The sequence below is a fragment of the Strix uralensis genome, chromosome 1 (assembly GCF_047716275.1).
Source record: "Strix uralensis isolate ZFMK-TIS-50842 chromosome 1, bStrUra1, whole genome shotgun sequence".
Classification (NCBI taxonomy): Eukaryota; Metazoa; Chordata; class Aves; order Strigiformes; family Strigidae; genus Strix; species Strix uralensis.
In genome coordinates, this window is record NC_133972.1 from 143,865,904 (window position 1) to 143,882,606 (window position 16,703).

Consider the following 16,703-nt stretch of genomic DNA (forward strand, 5'->3'; position numbering starts at 1 on the left):
AAAAAAAAACCAACTTGTCTTTAGAAATGCATAACTCAGGTTAGCAAAACCTAATGAAGTCATGAGAATACATCATACTGAAAGTCAATGGGATTCAGACTACATCTATATTTCAGACTGCAAGGACAGGGAAGAGAAAAGGTACTAGAATGTATATTTGTTATTTTACTGGAAAGTATTAGTCAAGGTTAATAGGTAGCAATTAAACTTTACTCCATCTTTCTCCCCTGTTGGACTTTTAGACTTGGAAATTAACCGAGTCAGCCTTATTTTGTACAGCTGCTGAAGTCCTGCTTTGATTTGTATGGTTAGAGCAATCAGTCCTTGTAGAGGCACACTGAAATCAAGAAAAGCAAGGAGACTAATACTTGAAATAGTTACTAGATTTGGAATATCAGGTGGCTGATCTTTTACTAACAAAGGTGCTTTTGTAATCCATCCTTCCCTGCATGGAACATGGACTGATCCATGTTTCCTCTTAATCATAGTTTTCTGTTTACTGTATCTGATTGTAGGGAAATAAGATGATAGAATTTAAAAAGTCAAACAGAGACATTGTGAATTAAACTTACTTAATCAAAAGAAGAAATTATGTTGTTAACCATCATTAAAGAATTTGCCTCTTTTCTCCTACCAGAACCATGCTTTCAAACTGATGAGAGGGAAAACAAAACTGACATATTTATCTCTCTCTTCGGAGCAGTTGTTTTCAATGATCAAACCAAATTGCTACTGGAAGAGCTGTTGGCTTTATTTAACTAATAATCTCAGACAGAAGGTCTTTGACATCCCACACTAAGCAGTTACTTTTAGATATGGAGTAATACTGAGTGAAAGGGAAAAAAAAACCCCAACAAAAAACAACCAAAGCAAAAAACAGAGGAAGGGAAAAAAGAGGAAGGAAAGAATTTGTGTTAAACTAAGCAGAAGAAACTCAAGCAGGCAAGAAACAGAGGCATTCACCAACCTGGCAAGTGTTAATGGTAGCAGACCTTGTATGCCTCAACACATTTAGGACAGGCACCAACTAGTTAACTACGGAGTCAGTATCAAACCTAAAAGAAAAGTCAGTGTATCTTTTCCCTCTGTATAAGTCTCTCACAGGTGTCTATATGCCATAGTTTTCCCATACAAAATGGAATTACCTCATCTCAAAAGGGTATAGGTGTTAGATAATAATAAAAATTTCTACTGTGAGAAAGGTACAAAGTATAAAAATTTTGAGACTGGGGGCTATATAGGAGCTCATCTGCAACCTGACCTTACCTAGAGTGATCAACTAAACAAAATATTGAAGACTCAGATAATGACAGATTTCTGTTTGCGCCTCTGCCTTCTGCAACTGCAGAAAATGTCTGTAACTGTATAAATGCACATCTAAATATAGATAGTGAAATATACACTCACTAGTTTATAAAAATTTACAAGCTCTGCTTCTCTATCTTTAAGATTGAAGAGCCTGTAAATTCCATAAACTGCATAAGGAATTTACATGTCAGGAGATTAAATACTTCAGAAGCTGGAAGAAGTTGTAAACTCCATAAACTGAAGAGACATAAAGGGATAGAGGGAAAAAGTGAGAGAAGGAAGGAAGGAGGAGGGAAAGGTGGGAAGGATGGCTGGGAGGACAGAGGGAAGGTGGCAGGGGAGGAAGGAAGGAAAGAAATAACACTGAGCTTTTGTTTTGCAGAGCTTAAATTACACATGTTTTAAGAGAGCATGTCTGCCTCTTCTCCCTCATTGTTTTTCTTGCTCTTATTGGTAATGATGAAAGAAGATGAGGATTGTCTCCCACAGCTTCCTCATTGCCACTGGTTAAATATTTTCTCTGAACATAAGCAGTGTCTTTGTCCTTTCAAATAAGCTTTTTCTGTATGCAATCCTGACACTTACTATTCTTCATGAAAAGCAGTCTGGACTAGAACACACAGCAACATCAGTGCAGTAGAGTTGAAAGAATAAAAGGAAGACATATTTTATTAATTATTAAAAAAAATAATCAATGTAGCCTACTTCTGAATAGTTTAAATGCTTTTGATGAGAATAGGGACATGTTCAGCATGTATAAAATTGTAAACATTTCAAGGACAGAACCTAAAATGTGTTGGCTTATGGTGTGTTAATATATGAATAGAGTTTAAACCAACTGAGGGCTTGGCCTGGTGTTAGCTTTCTTTGCTGCAAAAGAAAAGACCCCCAATGTCAGATAAGAAATGTTAAAAGATGAAGACACCTATAGCAGGACTTAGATGGAACTGAGAAAGTGGTTGCTGATGCTGTTGCCTAAAACTCACTTGAAGCCTCATTTAACTCTGAAACTCCCAATCTGTTTTTTGAGTTCTGATTCTGCAACACTTTCGGTTTGCCACAACTGAGTAATTTATTGTCATTCTCCTTTACTCACAATCTGTGATAAAGAAGTTAGTTTCTTCTCATTTCTTCTGTATTTGATAGCCTGAACATTGGGCACACAGGACTATCAGACTTTGGTGGATAATTGGAGTGCTGTGTATCCTAATGTCATCAGGGTGGCAGGGGGAAGAATCTGTCTGGATTTTTGGAATCACAGGAGTATTCCAACAGTTGGCTATGTTGGAGGCTGAGGTGAGCTTAGCAGGGAACAAGTGGCAGAAGCATCCTGTTGTAATTGGCCTGGAGGCTCCCTGTGTCCTTGACATTGACTACCTCAGAACAGGGTATCAGAGGATATAAAAGAGTACTGGTGGACCTTTGATGTAACCAATGTGGATATAGAAAAGATTAAACAGCTCTCTACCTTGTCCAGCCTCTTGAAGGATACTTCTGTTATGGGGTTGATGCATGTTGAAGAACAGAAGGTGCCGGTTGCTACCATGACAGTGCACTGGTGGCAATATTGCACTTACCAAGACTCCCTGGTTCCCATCATGACCTGATTTGTCAGCTGGAAAGCCAAGGAGTAATCAGCAAGACTTGATCATTCTTTAATAGTCCCATCTGGTGAGTGCAAAATCTGGCAGAGGGCGGAAGCTAACAGTGGACTACCGTGGCATGAATGAAGTCATGCTGCCATTGAGTGTTGTCATATTGAACATACTGGAACTCCAATATGAAATAGAGATAAAGGCAGCTAAGTGGTAGGCCCCACCTGATATGGTCAGTGCATTTTTCTCAGTTCCTTTGGCAGCAGAGTGTGGCCACAGTTTGTCTTCACATGGAGAGGTGTCCAATACACCTGGAACTGGCTGCCCTAACATTTTTCATGGACTGAGCCAAATTGTACTGGAAGAGGGTGAAGGCCCAGATCATCTGGGATACATTAATGACATTGTGTGGGGCAGCTCAGTGCAGAAAGTGTTTGGGAAAAGGAAAAGGATAATCCAAATTCTTCTGAAAGCTGATTTAGCCATAAAATCAGGGTCAAAGGACCCATAAAAGAGATCCAGGTTTTGGGTATGAAATGACAAGATGGGTGATCAATAAGAGAGCAACCATGTTCCTATCAGCTAACAGAAAGGAAACACAAACTTTCCTAACCTTTGTGGGTTTCTGGAGAATGCATATTCCACATTACGGTGAGCTTGTGAGACCTCTCTGTCTAGTGACCCAAAAGAAGAACTAATTTGAGTGGAATCCTAAGCAGAAACAAGCCTTTGAACAGGGTAAACAAGAGATGGTTTGTACAGTAGCCTTTGGGCAAATCCATACAGGACCAGCCATGAGAAACATGCCCTACACCACAGCTGGGGAACATGGTCTCACCTGAAGCCTCTGACAGAAAACCCCCAGAGAGACCCAAGATTGATGTCTAAGGTTTTGGAGCTGGGGATGTAAAGGATCCAAGCCTGACTACATCCCAAATACAAAGGAGATAATAGCAGCATGGGAGAGAGTTGAAGTTGCTGCAGGAGTAGTTGCTACAGAAGCACAGATCCTCTTGGCATTGTGATTGCCCTTGCTATGCTGGGTGTTCAAAGGAAGGGTCCCTTCTGTACATCATGCAACCAACACTACAGCGTAAGCATGTAGCACTGATAACACTGCAGGCTTAAATGGGGAACTTCAGCTACCCAGGAATCCTGGAAGAGATCATGGACTGGCCAGAAGGCAGAGCTTTTTGAGCATCATCTGAGGAGGTGACTCATGCCCTAGAGGGCCCACCATATTGTGAATTACCAGAAAAGTAAAAGCAACATTGTTTGTTTACTGATTCATCCTATTGTATTCTGGAAAAGCATCAGAAGTGTAAAACTGGTGTGTGGAGTCTAACATGAGGAGTCACAGAACCTCCTGAAGGAAAAGGTGAACTGAGTCAGTCTGTAGAAGTGAAAAACATCCAGCTAGCTCTGGACATTGCTGAACAAGAAAAGCAGTCAGTGCTCTGTCTCTGAATTGATTCATGGATGGTGGCAAATGTCCTGTGGAGGTGGCCTCAGCAATGGAAGTGGACCAATTAAGTGTGCATAGGTAAACATATCTGGGTTGCTCCATTGTGTCAAGACATTGTTGTCCAGGTAGAAAACCTTGCCGTAAAGTTCCATCATATAGATGTTTACATGCCCAACCAGGCTGCTGTAATTGAAGTGGCTTAGGTGGACCTGGACTGGAAACATGAGGGTGAACTATTCATAGTTCAGTGAGACCATTTAACATGGGGACATCTAGGAAGAAATGCACCATAGAGAAGGACTTGTGATTATCAGACCTGACCATTGAAGCCATCAGATAGGTTACCCATGAAACAGGCATCTTAATCATGTGAACCAAATGCGTAAAGTCTCCCTAGGACGGAAGATGGTAACTAGGATATCAATAAGGGAAGGCCTGACACATTGGTTATATTGGACCACTGCTGCAAACATGCTGAGGCAAGTGTCACATGCTTACCATGATGGACACCACTACTGGGTTGTTAGAAACATAACTGCCCAAAAAACCACTTTGGATTTTGAAAGGCAAGCCCTGTAGTGAGATGACATCCTAGAAAGAAATTAATTAAACAATGGGACTAATTTCTGAAACAACCTCATAGATACCTGGGCACATGGCATTGATTGAGTGTATCCCATCCCTTATCATCCACCAACAATACAATGGACTGTTAAAGACTACGCTGAGAATGATGTGTGCTGGGACATGGAAGCACTGGGATGCAATTTTATCAGAAGTCAAGCACTTGGCTGGTTAACATCAGAGGATCTGCTAATCAACCTGACCCTGACCAAACAAAACCCCTACATGCTATGGAAAGGGATAAGTTACCCAATAGGGTGCAAACTGACTGGGAAAGATAACATGGGTTGCTTCCTCCTTGAGAAAAGACAAATACAATTGTGGGACTGCTTTTGCTCATTGACCTAAATGCATTTGGTGGGTAATGTGGGAGGATGGGGAAATCCAGTGTGTACCTCAAGAAGATTTAAGCTTGGGGGAAAAATCTAACCCATGGTTTGAGCTGTGTTTTATAGGAAGTACTACAGCAGAAACCATCTGAAACAAAGGAGGACAAATACCACAAGAAACCAGGCAAGTGCAGCGATGATCTAACTCAAGCTGGCTTTGGTGCCTAATAACCCAACACAACGCATTGCCTCTCTTATCCTAAGCAACCACCATAATAGATGGAGCCCAAGTCATGGACTAAATGAATTGAATAGCCTGTATGGACATTTGAGTAGACATTTCAATGGACTTTTTGGTTGAACATTTGTTGGACATTTGATGAGGATGGACTGTTAACTAAAGGAATGATATCTGTGTATGTCTCAAAGGTCTGGAATGGGGATAGTGGCTGGTGAGGATGTATTGCATAGTGTAAGACTGGAACATGATGCAAAAATTATGGTAATCTGGAGTGGAGGTAGTACTGGCTCTGACTGAGATGGAATTAACTTTCTTCACAGTAATTCATATGGTGCAGTGTTTTGGATTTGTTGTTAAAATAGTGTTAATACAACGTTTGACTATTGCTGAGCAGTGCTTGCACAGCATCAAGGTTTGCCCTGTTTCCCAGCCTGCTACCACCCTCCTGCAGTAAGTGGACTGGGGATGCACAAGAAGCTGGGAGGAGACATAGCTGGGAGAGCTGAACTGGATAGGCCAAAAGATTATTCTATGCCGTGCTAAGAAATAAAAACTAGGGCAGAAGAAAAAGAAGGTCTGGCTTCCAAGGTTCTCATTGCTTATAGACTGACTGGGTATTGGTCTGTTTGTGGAACATTGTGAGTGATTGCCTTTCCATCACTTGATACTTTCCTCTTTCCTTCACCTATTAAACTGCCTTTATCACCTATTAAAGTGCCTTTAAATAAGTTTTCTCACTTTTTCTCTTCCTATTCTCTCTGCTAATTGAGTGGGGGATGGGAGGGAGTGAGTGGTTGTGTGAGAGACTAGCTGATGTCCAGCATCAACCCACATCACGAGTCACATAAGTCTTTGTAAAGAATAATCACTTTTATGTTTGTGCTCCATGGAAAAAGATGGAGCCATCTTTTGCCTATTCTAAAGATGTGTCAGTGGATTCAGAGCTGCAGTTCTTAGTGGTAAAGTCTAGCTTGACTTTAGCACCCCAGTTTTTGAGAAAGACAAAAGCATGTCTTGGTGTTTCTAGTTTGTGACTTTGAATATAATTTCTTCACTGTCTCACTACCCATGGTTCTAGAAGAAGGAGTGTAGATGCTTCATACAGGTTTCGATTCATAGAATCATAGAATTGTTTAGGTTGGAAAAGACCTTTAAGATCATTGATTTTAAACTCTGCCAGTAAACCATGTCCCTAAGTGCCACATCTACATGTCTTTTAAATACATCCAGGGATAGTGACTCAACCACTTCCCTGGGCAGCCTGTTCCAATGCTTGACAACCCTTCTGGTGAAGAAATTTTTCATAATATCCAATCTAAACCGCCCTTGAGGCAACTTGAGGCCATGCCCTCATGTGTATTGCTTGTTACTTGGGAGAAGAGACCCAAACCCACCTTGCTACAACCTCCTTTCAGACAGTTGTAGAGAGTGATAAGGTCTCCCCTGAGCCTCCTTATCTCCAGGCTAAACAACCCCAGTTCCCTCAGCCACTCCTCATAAGACTTGTGCTCTAGACCCTTCACCAGATTTGTTGCCCTTCTGTGGACACGCTCCAGCACCTCAGTGTTTCTTGTAGTGAGGGGCCCAAAATTGAACACAGTATTCAAGGTGGGGCCTCATCAGTACTGGGTACAGTGGGACGATCTCTTCTCTAGTCCTGCTGGACACACTATTTCTGATAGAAGCCACAATGCTGTTGGCCTTAAGTACTGCAGCCTTTTTCTTATCCTTTGTCACTATGCTTCCCCCCACATAGTGCTGGAGATTCTCTTTAGCCCTCCTTTTGCCGCTAATGTATTTATAGAAACATTTTTATTGTCTTTTGCAGCAGTAGACAGAATAAGTTCTAGTTGGGCTTTAGCCCTTCTAATTTTCTCCCTACATAACCTCATGATATCCTTGCAGACATCCTGAGTTGCCTGTGCCTTCTTACAAAGGTCATAAACTCTTTTTTCCTGAGTTCCAGCCAAAGCTCTCTGTTCAGCCAGGATGGTCTTCTTCCCTCCAACTCAGGTTTTGGCACATGGGGACAGCCTGCTCCTCTGCCTCTAAGATTTCCTTCCTGAAGAATGTCCAGCCTTCCTGGACTTCCTTACCCTTCAGGACTGCCTTCCAAGGGACTCTGTCAACCATTCCCCTGAAGAGGCCAAAGTGTGCCCTCTGGTAGTCCAAGGTGGCAGTTCTGTTAACCCCCCTCCTTACTTCTCCAAGAATTGAAAACTCTATCATTTCATGATTGCTATGCCCAAGATGGCCTTCAACCATCACATCACCCACAAGTCCTCCTCTGTTCATAAACAACAGGTCCAGCAGGGCACCTTCGCTAGTTGGCTTACTCACCATCTGTGTCAGGAAGTTATCTTCTGCACACTCCAGAAACCTCCTAGACTTTTTTCTCTCTGCTCTATTGTATTTCCAGCAGTCATCTGGTAAATTGAAGTCCTCTATGAGAACAAGGGCTAGTGATTGTGAGACTTCTCCCAGCTGCTTATAGAATATTTCATCTGCTCTTTATCCTGGTTGGGTGGTCCATAACAGACTCCCACCATGATATCTGCCTTGTTGGCCTTTCCCCTGATTCTTACCCATAAACACTCAGCACTACTGTCACCATCATTAGGCTCTAGACAATCAAAACACTCCCTAACACACAGGGCTACCCCACCACCTCTCCTTCCTTGCCTATCCCTTCTGAAGAGTTTATAGCCACCCATTGCAGCACTCCAGTTGTGCGAATCATCACACCATGTTTCTGTGATGGGAACTATGTCATAGCTTTCCTGCTGCACAATGACTTCCAGCTTCTCCTGTTCCTTGCCCATGCTGTGTGCACTGGTGTAGATGCAATTCAGTTGGATTATTGATCCTGTCACTTTTGGGGGGCAGAAGCAGTAATTCCTACATGACCGTTCTCAGGTGCTTCCACGGTTTCTAACACATCAGTAACCCTTGCATCTTCACTGCTACAGGGATCTCCATCCCCTGCCTCCACTGAGATGGCAGACCAAAGGACCTTGCTAGCACACCGTCCCTCAAATATTGGCATACTTCCCCTAGGCTTATCTCTAGTGAGAGATAAGTTTTATCCCTTCCCTCTTCAAATTTAGTTTAAAGCTCTTTCAGAGAGCCCTGCTAACTCCTGTGCAAAGATCCTTTTCCCCCTTTGAGACACGTGTACCTTGTCTTTTGCCAGCAGGCCTGGCAAGAAATTCCTTGGTAGAATTAGATACTGTGTCCTCTCTTGACTGTGAGCAGTAGTTCCTGTTTAAATCAATAGAAAGCCTTCCCAGGGAGTCAGGCAACACTGCAAAATAGAAACAAATTTTGTAATCATGTGATGGTTCCTCAATCAGGATCAAAGTATCAAAGAAGAAACAAAATTAATAAAACATAACTGTCTCCAGAAGTTATCACAAGGATATTAATTAAAGATTAATTTTTAAGACATGGAAGTATTTGGCTCAGGACTAACCTCTGCAATAGAAGTACAACCTGTTTTAAGCAAAACATTGTTTACTGTGATGGAAGTTATTTGAAAACAGTCTCAGCATTACCATAGACTGCAATGTATAATCTTCTCTCAATGTATTCACAATGTGTTAATCTTGGGAAGCCTAAAAGAACAGGGGGAAAAAAATCTATTTTGACAGATGGTAGTCAAAAAATTAAATTTCCTTTTTGTCTTAGCTTTTATTTTTCTCTTAATTCTACATCTTAAGTTGTTGAAAAACTCCCCGGCATGCCCCTTTGGGGGAAAAAAAAAAAAAATTCTGCAAAATTATTTCTCTTGGAATGGGGGAATTAAAGGATAATATAGCAAAATACTAATCTCAGGCATTATGATCTTCAAGACTGGTGTAAAAAGACTTACTTGTGAAAACAACAACACACATATATTGCTACTTCTGATAAAGTTTGTAAAGACTTTTACAAAATACACATTTAACTTTCCTTTGAGAAATACTGAAGATTACAGATCTTGAATATATTTTTGATTTACTAATTGAGATTTGTCTCAGTGTTGGACTTAAGTTAATTGACAGTCCAGAACAGTGTATTGCACAATGCTCTTTGAACGAATACAACAGAATTGGTTTTCTCTAACTTTAACTGTGAAGTCTTCTCTGCTAAAATTACTTGAGTCCCTGAATTAGATTCCATAAACATTGTACACAGCTTTACCTGAAACTTTTCCATTCCCTCAGAATCCTTTCCCTGGATGAATAAACACCCAAAAAAAAAATTATTTGTTCACTAAGTATCTGTTTAGAAATGGGTTCAACAGCTTTCTTCCTATCTTCATGCCTAAGAGAATTGTTCTTTTCAGCCTGGCCATTTTGTACTCTAGTCAGGAATTAGTTTGAGGACTGTTTTTTGTGCTCTCAGTAGGACATAATGGTTCTCAAAACAGAAAAAAAAAAAAAAGCTTCTAACTATATATATCAAATCATGTGAGTGTGTCACTTCATTCTAAGGAAGACTGCCTGAGTGTAGGGGTTAACACATAGCCATGGGCAATAGCAAGCTGCAGCTGTCTGAAACTGTGAGTTTAAATGAATACTATGCTAAAAAATAAATGAACATTTAAAATTATTTTTTAAAGAAACTGCTGAAATCAGAAGCAATTAAGGAAAAAAAAAAGTGTGGAATTGTAGGAACAGCAAAGATACGCACTGTAAACAAAAATACCAATTAGAAGAGGGTTCTTTTGATACTTGACACTGCTGTTGCAGCCCTCTACAGCTGAACAGTTCCTGTCCTGAAGGCAAAGTTCTGGGCCTGTGACCAGCACAATTTTGCCACAGAAAGATAAAAGAGAAAAGAATGTGAAGCTCTGGGATGGAGGGAACTCTTCCCATATCTGACAGAAGAGTCAGCTGGCTCTCCTGGGCCCTGGTATGGATGAGACAAGCAGGGAAAGCCAGTGGCCTTTATGTCATCAGTCCTTGGCAAGCTGCTGTGCTAAGCAACAGATGACTTTGCCTGAAGCTGGCCCTGCTGCTTGGCTGCTTGCACCTTTTCTGTGTACTCTACTGTATAATGTTCAAGACAAGAGAATCACACCAACTTGCAGTGATGTATCCATAGAATTTGCAAAAAACCCTTTAGTATCAACCTGACTCGTATTTCATCGATATCAGTGTAAGCTTTACATAGATAACTTCAATTGAAGAGTCAAGCCATTGATGAGCAATTTTGAGAATCCCATTTAATGAAATGAGTCTTAATTAATAAGGTAAAAAACATTTCTTATAATCTGAGGACTTTGGTCAACCTATGAACTGGGGTTCATGGGGAGCTTTTGGGGAAGCTTTATTTGAATGAGGTCATGAATCAAGTGATGTTCATTTAGGCTGTTTCTGTAGTGATGAATCATATGCAAATGATGTGGCATTTTTAAATGGAAACCTAACTGAATTGGCTAGTGGAAGCTAACTTTTACTGCATTCTTACAGTATTTTTTTTTTTTTAAAGTCAAAATAAAATTACCAGGAGTGTACTCATATGAGGGAAAACTGGGAAGCTTGTTTGCAGGACCCCTCATAAATTAATTTCTTCACAGTTTTAACATTAAGTAATTATTTAAAACTGAATACCAAACAAAAACTATACCTGAACTGAAGCAGAATTTTAAATTACTTCACAAAGTAAGGAGAATCTGAGAGCTATGGCGAGATAGGAAAATTACTTGTTGTACTTCCTTTATATTTTACTTAGCTGGTCTCAATTTTAGCTTCAAAAATATGAACGATAGCACATATTTCATCAAGATTTACACATTCCATATACAGTCAAGATGTACAACTATCCCTTGAACTCATGATTTGAACTGGAGAGAGCAGTTATATAACCCAGATCAGATGAAACTGGGAGAAAATATTGCAGTACAAATCCAGGCAGACAGGACTGACACAGTCTAGAGAGAACAGCACAACTCTGGCTAATTACAGCTATGCATCTCCGGTACTGCTTGAAACAGTCTGGGTAATTTGTGTTACTTGTCTAGCTCAAGTGTGCATCTTGGCACATATTACATGGAGTAACTTCAAGTTTTAGTAGGTGTGCTTATTTTCCAGCTATGTTTCAGAAATTCCTTTATGCCTGTTCTGGGTTTTTCTGACACCCGACACCCTTATTTTTTCTTTTTTTTTTTTTTTTTTTTTTTTTTAAATAGCACTACCACTTCAGGTGTAAACCTGAAGAATATTCTGTATCCCAGTGTTTCTGAATTCTGTTGCCCATCTCAGACAACTGGCCCATCCTACAACCTCTTTGGTCAAGGTTTTCAGATCTGAATGTTGTTACAGACTATTCCCAATTCTTCTCCCAGGATTAGAGAATTTCTAAAAGTTTCGTCTTTCCAGCTCACTGATTTTTGTTTGTTAGGATTTGGCTTTTACTTTTCATTATTCGTCCAATGTCTTTGTTAAAAATGTCTATATTGCAAAGGTGTCTATGTGTTAAGTCCCTTTGTCAGGTGAAAAAGCAAAAATCAGAAAAATTAAAATTAATAGCTGTCCTTGTTTTGAAAGATGGGGTCAGTCTTAGATTCACAGAGGCTGGTGTAAACATGTTTTTATCTCAGACATCTACTCTGTACATTGATGTTTATTTCTACTGCAATTCTAGTTCTTCATTCCAAAACTAATAGCAATCTTCTACAGACTTGTTCTTTCTGTCCTTGTACTACTTGATTGTCCTCACAATAATCAGTTCATTCTTTTCCAGTCAATACTTCAGACAAACTCTTGCTCTAAAGTATGATCCCAGATGTACCTGCTACATACCATTCCCTCCTGTAAATTATTCTTCTTTCACCGCCAAGGTCCCAAAACTCCATTCATTCTTTGGAATATACCCAGTGGCTAAAATAAACCTATAAATGAATACACTAAGCACAAATGTGTTAACCACATAAAATAATGCATTTCTGTATAAAATTCAAGGTGTAGTTTTTTCTTAAAATAAAATGAAAAAAAAGGAGGAATTTACTGATGGGCCATAGGTAAAGCAGCCCTGTTCAGGGAATCCATTAAGGATGTGTTGTTGTTCTGCCTAATTGCCCCTCAATGTAGTGTTCTTTCATTCTTTGTCATGTAAAACAGACTAGAGTTTACTGAAAATAGATGATACCACCCAGGGCAGAGCTGCAGAGCTGTGTGTATAGCAGCCATTATTTCTGTACTACCCATGCAGCCCAGCACAAAACACTGGGGAGTGGGAGTGAAGGGCAGCTGCCCCTCCTGCTTTCACCCTCCATCACACCTGTGCCTGCACCTAAACTCAGGGTCATCATCATGATCAGATTGGTTCATCTCTGCAATCATCTCAGGCCTCTGTCCCTGAACTGTCTACACAATATTTAAACAAGGATAACTACAGCCTTTAAGACATAACTGTGTTATTCCTGCCCACTCCCACAGCGTGACCTCAGATTCCTTCCGTCTTTACCTGATTTCCTCAGGGCATTTCTGCCCCATCCATTACCATATTTTACATAGGATACACTGCCCTCCCTTGCCTGCTTTTCCCCAGGCTGTTCCTGTTTCCTAGTTGTGAGTGAAATAAGGTTCATTGCTGTTGCTGTTGCTTCACAGCCTCCTTTGGGTGACCTAGAACAACTCATTCCTGGTCAGGTCAAGCTAGGAAATCCCATCTTTCCAATTGACTGAGAAAAGGCCTTTGAAAAGGGATATTTAGGTGTTCACAGATGGCTGTAAATTTCAAAGTCACAGAGGAGCTGTCATTAGAGTTAGTGTGTAGTGAGATATTTAAAAAACTCAGTATTTACCTGCATTCTTAGGTGTTCTAAATACCTCTAAATATCCTGTGCTATGTAATAGACAAAACCATACCATCCAAACTCCAGTTTCACATGAATCTCTGTAATACAGAAAGTGAGCAGTCAGAATAGATTTAGGACATAAAGCTATAATGTTTCAGATTTGCTGCACAGAGAGTGTAATAAGTGAGCTCTCATTTTCAATATGCCATAAACACACATTTCTGCAATGCAACAGAAGAAAAGTAGCTCTCACAAACAGTTATTCTTTTCATAAACTAGAAGCAGTTTTATATTTTAATGCTATCAGGTACTACATTACTTTCAGCATCTATTAATGAATTGAAATAATCACGAAGCATTTTCATCTACAGCATTCATATTTAATAGTGAGTACTTTTGGAAGAAAAATAAAAGCATATGTTAATTGCTAATAAATCTCAGATGTTTAAACCATGATGCATTACACCACTGTGTTAAATTGACTGACAGAATGCAGCCTTAAAAACATTAGGTGTGTCATAAATACCTCTATAATTTATGATATTATAATTATATAGTAATCATTGGTAGCAATTGACATCACAATGCAAAGAGGCCCCAATTTTACCTGAAGTCTTCACTCATAAGTTTGAATAGGAGTGCCCTTCTAGGGGTGGAAATCTTTCATGCTTTATTTCTGTTGAAGATCTGGAAGTGAGAAAACAGGTAGTGCAGTACTTATCAAAGGATGCTTTGCATTCTATATGACTTAGTAAGTGAACACCATCATCCTTTATTAGTTCTAACTCCTAAAATTAATATGAGTGTTTAATTTCTATATTAGGTAAATCCAAAACCGGTATTTAGAAGTGAGGCCAATTCTTCAAATTCAGTGAGAAGTTACAGCATTTTGAGGATACCAAGTCTGTCTCCCTGACACCCTGTAATCCCAGTATTTGACCCAACAGGGGCTGTGGTCAAGAGGAATGATGGGCCTCGCCCTCACCATTCACATGACAGCATGAAGTGCTAGGCCTTGGAAGATAGGCTTAAACCAGAGTTGACCTATAAGATGAACTCTGTGTATTTTTATAGTCAATAACTAGTGCATTAGGTTATAATAAATTGCTAACACTTTAAGGACTTTTTGCTGATACTTCAAGAACTAATGCCAGACCAGATACATTAAGGACTTTTGCAAATCTTGTGCAACTATTAAAATATTATGCTGATAGAATGTCTAGATGAGATATTTCAGAAAACCCTACCAACCACACCCTGGGGTCTGGCCAAGACCTGGTCTCAGTTGGTTGTGAGGTGAACCACCAGATGTTTCTGCTCAAAGAAATGTGCAAGTCATTCTGACTTTCTGATTTTTGATATATAAGGCTGGACCCTCTTGCCGCGACTTTGGATGCCTCACCTACGGATGGACGCATCGCGTAGGACTTCCCACTTGCAGGGAAAGGTACTTCAAATCCTCATTGTGACCAGGGATCCCCAGCGACTGCGGATCTGGATGATGGTAACATGTGCAAGTAGTGATGTATTTTTCTTAATCACTATTCTCTCCATGGTGTAGTAATGATTAGATGCATTACCTTGTATTGTTGTCTTCCTTTAAGTGCACTATTCTGTATTTTTCTTATTGCTTATTTTCCGTATTATTTGTTTATATCCTTTGATTATTAACAGTAAAATAAGCCTATTTCTTCACTCTGGTGTCTGAGTTTAATTGACATCCTCGTTCAGCAAAACACAGCTGAATCTGAAGCCAAGTCCTGGATCATCTACCCTCTAGGGGATAGACTTTTGCAAGCCTTTAAGGAAGGGGTTGTCTCAGAAGCCTCAAGGAAGCCTCAGGGAAGGGGCAGAGGACAGCATTCAGCACTAATGATATTCAGTCTGCCCTATCATGAAGATCTGTAGAACACTTGAACTTATCTGGAAGTTGCAGCACAATCCCAGAACGATATCTTCTGTAGGGAGCCTTAGAATCATAGACTCATATAGTGGTTTGGGTTGGAAGGGACCTTAAAGATTATCTAGTTTCAAACCCCCTGACATGGGCAGGGACACCTTCCATTAGACCAGGTTGCTCAAAGCCCCATCCAAAATGTCTTGAACACTTCCAGGGAGGGGCATCCACAACCTCTCTGGGCAACCCGTTCCAGTGTCTCACCACCCTCACAGGAAAGAATTTCTTCCTTATATTCAATCTAAATCTACTCTCTTCTAGTTTAAAACCATTACCCCTTGTCCTAACACTACATTCCCTGATAAAGAGTCCCTCCCCATCTTTCTTGTAGCCCCCTTTAAGTACTGGAAGGCCACTATAAGATCTTCCTGGAGCCTCCGCTTCTCCAAGCTGAACAGCCCTGACTCTCTCAGCCTGTCCTCAAAAGAAAGGTGCTCCAGCCCCCTGGTCATCTTTTTGTGTCCCTCCTCTGGACCAGCTTGAACAGGTTCATGTCCTTCTTATGTTGGGGACACCAGACCTGGATACAGTACTGCAGGTGGAGTCTCAGAAGAGAGGTGTAGAAGGTGAGAATCACCTCCCTTGACCTCCTGGCCACACTTCTCTTGATGCAGCTCAGGATACAGTTGGCTTTCTGGGCACGTTGCGCACATTGTTGGCTTACAGTGAGTTTTCCATCCACTGCTACTCCCAAGTCCTTCTCCGCAGGGCTGCTTTCAGTTCCTGACAACTTCATCTGAAGTACAACCCTCAGTTTTACTAGAGCTGGTCATCACTAACTATTGGAAAAAAACTCCACCTTGAAACACATTCTCAGATATATGAAAAATATATCTGAATATGAAAACCTAAAAGGCATGTCACTGGAAAGGATGATATTGCTAGAACCAAAGATAATAGTGGTGCCCAATAGACACAATTACAAAGAGATAATACTTCCTCTCCATCAGCTGAAAGAGATTTGATGAAACCCTAGAACTGACATAGTCCTGTCATCCTATTGATTACAGAGAAGCCCATACTAGTACCTCTTCTCAGGGTATATTGACTTGAGCACAGCATTGTCCTGATGTTGCTGTATGGCTTGCTGACAAGAATTTCTTTAAAGAAGGCCAGACTGGAAAACAGGAAAACCAGGTCTGCAGGTACTTGGCTGCTACCTGCATTCACTCTTTATGAACTGTCTCTCCCTGAGCTTTGCTTTATTCATTTTCATAATTTAAGTCCATCTAAGTGTAATTAAAAAGTCCAAATTAATGAATAGTAACAAACAATGAACAATTTTTCTTTTACTGAGCAGCATTAGAGTACTGTACATACTAAACAGAAGGGGCAGGCAGTGAAATATGATGCTAGACTAAAAGGAAATCAGAGAGTTCACTGCAGTAATATGTCATT